The sequence below is a fragment of the Trifolium pratense genome, linkage group LG2, assembly GCF_020283565.1.
Source record: "Trifolium pratense cultivar HEN17-A07 linkage group LG2, ARS_RC_1.1, whole genome shotgun sequence".
Classification (NCBI taxonomy): domain Eukaryota; kingdom Viridiplantae; phylum Streptophyta; class Magnoliopsida; order Fabales; family Fabaceae; genus Trifolium; species Trifolium pratense.
The window spans coordinates 71,908,064-71,913,421 of record NC_060060.1 but is presented as its reverse complement, the minus strand read 5'-3'; the positions used below and the strand labels follow the sequence as shown (position 1 = coordinate 71,913,421).

General features: G+C 37.4%; 1 non-coding gene across 1 annotated transcript; it reads left to right on the top strand.

The window, feature by feature from the left end:
- The first annotated feature begins 290 nt into the window (after positions 1-290).
- LOC123912011 lies at positions 291-396 on the top strand. The gene has a single exon (XR_006810864.1). It is a non-coding gene; the product is annotated as a small nucleolar RNA R71 (small nucleolar RNA).
- The last annotated feature ends 4,962 nt before the right edge of the window (positions 397-5,358 follow it).

Below are 5,358 nucleotides of genomic sequence, written 5' to 3'. Positions count from 1 at the left end.
ATTGAACTTGTGGATTGGACAGCAGCTTCATCATTGCTTCCATTTGACTAGTCATAAGCTTTTGCTGTGCTAACAGTGCTGTTTGAGTATCCAATTCCAACACTCCGCCTTTCTTTTTGGCTCCTCTATCATTAGTAGCTCTATACTCGTTTTGAGCCATGCTTTCCACCAACTCTCTTGCCTCAGTTTCGTCACGGTTCTTCAACGAACCACCGGCTGATGCGTCAAGTATCATTCGCGTTTGAGCCCTCAAACCTTGGGTAAACATTTGCATCTGATTGTGACCATCGAAACCGTGATTCGGACACCTTTTAAGACAAACCTTGAACCTCTCCCAAGCATCATACAACGTTTCACCATCCGCTTGTTCGAAGTTGCTAATTTCAGCCCTTCTTTCTAGAAACTTGTGAATTGGAAAGTAACGATCTAAGAACTTCCGCTCCAATTGTCTCCAAGTCTCAATAGTTCCGGCTGGTATCGTATCCAACCAATCTTTAGCACGGCCGGTGAGAGAATGCTTGAATAACCTCAGTCTTTTGTCCGATTCGCTCACCCCCGGTGGATCGGTATAGTCGCAAGCTTCATAGAAGTGAGACAAGTGTAGGTTCGGGCATTGAGCTTCCGATCCTGAATACGGATTTTCTTTTAGGGCGGAGAGGACCGTGTTCTTGATGTCGAATGAGACAGGATTCGCCGGCTGAAACCCTTGATTTGCCAACGCGTCATTGTCTCTTCTCCCATAATCACCAAGGGTACGCTTTGGCGGTTGAGGAACCGGTGGAACCTGCTCTTCTTCCATTGTGGCTGAAGTCTGTCCTTGACAGTCCGGTGTATCCCTTGGCAAAGCTGTTCCTCTTGAAGCTTGGGCTTCCCTTGTTGCCTTCCGAATTGCGCGAGCTGTCCTTTCAATTTCGGGATCGAAATGTAGCTCCGTGGGACCTGTTCTCCGCATGCACAAAGAAACACACAAGTAGAACGCTCCGGGAGAAAAATATAAAACAGAAAAATAAGGAAAACACAGAAAATATGAACACTATCGCCTTGAACGAATTACCATGTAGTAATAAAAATATCGATCCACAGGGATTGTGTGATTAAACTAGTCTAATAGTGTTCATAAACATTATGCAAGAAATACACATAAATTGGGGGTATGTTGAGTGATGAATTGTTAGAAAACGTGCTTTGATATAATGGAAAAGCGAGGTAGAATCATCGGAATCACCTAGTCTATAGCTAAACCACATGCAATCTACTATATCATAGGAATCTACTCAAGTGTTCACAACTAGATCAACAAATTAGTGAATCGCAATCTCTTGTCAAAATCCACTCTATTCGTTGTCGATACTCCCCCGATCTCTCGGGCGGAAGCTACCTACAACGAATGATATGAAAGCACGTCGATCGTTCGCTACACTCTATGTCTCAATCTCTCGACCGGAAACACTCGAGTGCTCAATGCAATTCAGTTCAGAAATTAAATCAATACTCTCGCACGTGACTTAACTCGAAATCATTACAACACTAATGAAGGATTATAAAGCATTAAACATAGAATTGCATTGAATCAACACCATGAACAGAGTACATTCTTACATATAGCAGATTACAAATAATTCATCTACATTCTAGATTATCCTAGATCCTACCTCCAAAAGAAGCTCAGCTCCTCATGTTGCTTGCTTCGCGTCCTCGCTTCAACTTCATGGCTTGATGATCCATGCTATTGTGGTGCTCGGAGCTATCCTTTGAAGTCCTTGATCTGGATCTTGATGCTTCCAAAATCAGAGAATGGATGAATATTGCAGAATTTTCCAACCCTTTAACAGAATTATGCAGAAACCATATATACTGAACGCAACCACGCCGCGCGCCAGATCTATTACGCCGCGCGTGGTTGCAATTTCTTCAACGACGCCGCGCGTGTAACGGTATCACGCGGCGCGTGATCAACTCAGAGGCCTCTGATCTTCAACTCTGCCATCTTCACGCCGCGCGTGATCAAGTGCTACGCCGCGCGTGATGGGCTACGCCCCCAGCGTAGTGAAACTCAGCAATTTCCTGCAATTTTTCCTGTTTTCTTGCAAAACAAGTAATCAAGCTTATGATTAGATTTCTCTTATATTTATTGTTAAAAACCTACTAAAAAGCATTTAATGTTGCTAAAATGGGCCTGGATTAGAGAGTGTGACGATCCGTCATCACTTTCCATGAAGAATTGGAAGATTATTGGGTAAACCACCATTGCCACTTGCCATTGCCTCTGAATGTTGACAATCTTACCCAAGAACCTGAATCTTGTGATGCTACACAATGAACCAAAAGGCTCTAGATACCAATTTGTTGGAGAACAAGCACACACTTTGTGTTATTGAAGAAGAGGAAGGAGATTTAGGAGAAAGAAAAGAGATTCTTATTGATTAGTGAATATTGTGAAATGGTTTACAAGGAGTGATTCTACACTTTATTCTAACTCCTACTTATAGCAAACAAAGATAGGTGGTTAACTTGATAGACAAGTAACCAACTAACCAACTACTAACTAACAAGTTAGTTACAACCAACTAACTTGAAATGAAACTAACTTCTAAACTAGGTTTGAACAATTACAAAACAACAATATTATCCTTCTATTAGGTGGCTTAGTAGTTGTGTAGCTTTGGCTATTTTCTTCCTTTTGGTTTAGCAGTTTGTGGTAACGGGTGGCACTTAGTGCCTTGTTAGTTATGTTTCTTATTTGTACTGGGCAAAGGCTTTTTAGCCTATGTCTTTGCATCTTTGTTAGCCGTGTCTAGTCTATTAATATATTTTTGCTGTGTTCACAAAAAAAATCTTGAACATTGGACCCTGCGTTGATAATAGAATATGAAAGTTACCCCGAAGATTGAGTGAACTAGTAATGTATGTGTAGCTTATACAGGCTTGTGAAACTAAGAATACAACTGAGTTTTAAAATTGACAGATTTGAAGATGTTATGGTCCAATTGTTGGCTATATAAGTTTTGAGATGGTTTAAAAGTTGCGTCGATGATCCTTTAAGTCCAATTCCTATAGACTATATAACTTTTGAGATGATCAAATTTTGCCATGATGACTCTTAAGTCCAATTGCTATAATATGCTATTATGAGATGGTCATACATGCCCTCGATGAAGCTTAATTCAATTGTTCTTGGATATATAAGTTATTTTGATGTGGTTATATATTGCCCCGATGACGTTTAAGTCTAATTGTTACCGGCTATATAATTTAGAGATGGTTAAATGTTTTCTCGATGACCTATTAAGTTTGAGATTGTTATATTTTGTTTTGATGACCCTTAAAGTTGGATACATTTTGAGATGGTTAAATGTTTTCTCGATATGTCCAATAAATTTTGAATTGGTTAAATGTTGTCCGATGACGCATAAGTTTAATTGTTATTTTGAGATGATTGTATGTTTTCTCAATGACGGTTATGTGCAATTGCTATTGACTATGTAAGTTATCTTGAGATGGTTAAATGTTGCGACTTTTAAGTGCCATTGTTATGGGTAAATAAATTTTGGGACGATTATATGTTGCCTCACCAACCGTTAAAGTCCAATAATTTCTAAGATGGTTAAATGTTGCTTCCATTATATGTTCAATAAATATTGTCTCAACGACCTTTAGTGTAATTGATATTTTGATATGGTTATGGTTCCCTCGACGACGCTCAAGTTCAATTGCTATTGGCTATGTAAATCATATTGAGATGGTTAAATATTTTCTCGATATGTCCAATAAATTTTGAAATGGTTAAATGTTGCCTCAATGACCCATAAGTCTAATTGAGATGGTTTTATGTTTTCTCGAGGGTTACGTGGGCCGGTTTCGGTTGGGTTTAGCCAAAACCAAAACTCGAACTACACAGGGTATTCCGGATTGGGTCAAGTAAAATAACCCCCCGTTACAACATTGGGTCGGGTTGGGTAAATCCACTAATTTTCGGGTTGGATTGGGATGGGTCGTGGATTACCCAAATTATTTTTTCTATTTTTTTAATATTAAATATCTAAATGAAGAATCATCATATTTTTCCATAAAAATAAGTTAAATAACTCACCCATTGTATTTTCTTGAAAAATATCGTAACTTTATTTCACTTTTAAAAATAGTGCAATGAATTATCATATTTATTTATAAAAATTATCGAATCTTTTTATTATTTTTTTTAAAACAGTGCAATGAATTATCATATTTGTTTATAAAAATTATTCAATCTTTTTATTTTCTTAAAAAGTAGTATAACTTATTTTCACTATAAAAATATTTAACGATTAAATGACAAAACTTTTATTATTTTTATATAAAATATTTGAAGAAAACATACACTGGTGGGTCAGTGGGTTTTTTGGGCTGGGTCCGGTTTTACCTGGAACCCGATTTTTTTAATGGGTTTTTCACTTTTGAAATCCATATCCACCTAATTGCCCGACCCAACCCACTTTTTTGGGTTTGATTGGGTGAGTTTGACCGGGTTGACCGGATTTGCCCAATCCATGTACACCCCTGTGCAATTGCTACTGACTATGTAAATTATCTTGAGATGGTTAAATGGTGTCTCGAAGACTTTTAAGTGCCATTGTTTTTGGTAAATAAATTTTGGGATGGTTATATATTGCCTTGAAGGTCCAATAATTTCTGAGATGGTTATATGTTGTCTAAATATGTTCAATTAATGTTGGCTTGATGACATTAAGTGTCATTGATATTTTGATATAGTTATCGTTGCCTCGATAACGCTTAAGTGAAATTGCTATTGGCTATGTAAATTATCGTGAGATAGTTAAATGTTGCCTCGGTGACTTTTAAGTCCCATTGTTATCGGTAAAATAAATTGGGGATGGTTATTTGTTTCCTCGATGACCGTTAAAGGCCAACAAATTCTAAGATGGTTAGATGGTTCCTCGATATGTCCAATAATTATTGGGATGGTTAAATGTTGGTTCGATGCCCTTTGAGTACAATTGCTATTTTGATATGGTTATTGTTGACTTGACTATGCTTAAGTCCAATTGGCAATTGGTATTGCTTATGTAAATTATCTTGAAATGGTTTCGTGTTGGCTCAATGACTTTATGTGCCATTGTTATTGGTAAATAAATATTAGGATGGTTAGTGTTGTCTCGATGACTGTTAAGGTCCAATATTTTCTGAGATGGTTAAATGTTATCTCGATATGTTCAATAAATGTTGGCTCGTTGACCTTTAAGTGCTATTGATATTTTGATATGGTTATGGTTGCATCGACGACACTTAAGTCAAATTGCTATTGGCTATGTAAATTATATATCTTGGGATGGTTAAGTGTTGCCTTAAGTCTCATTGTTA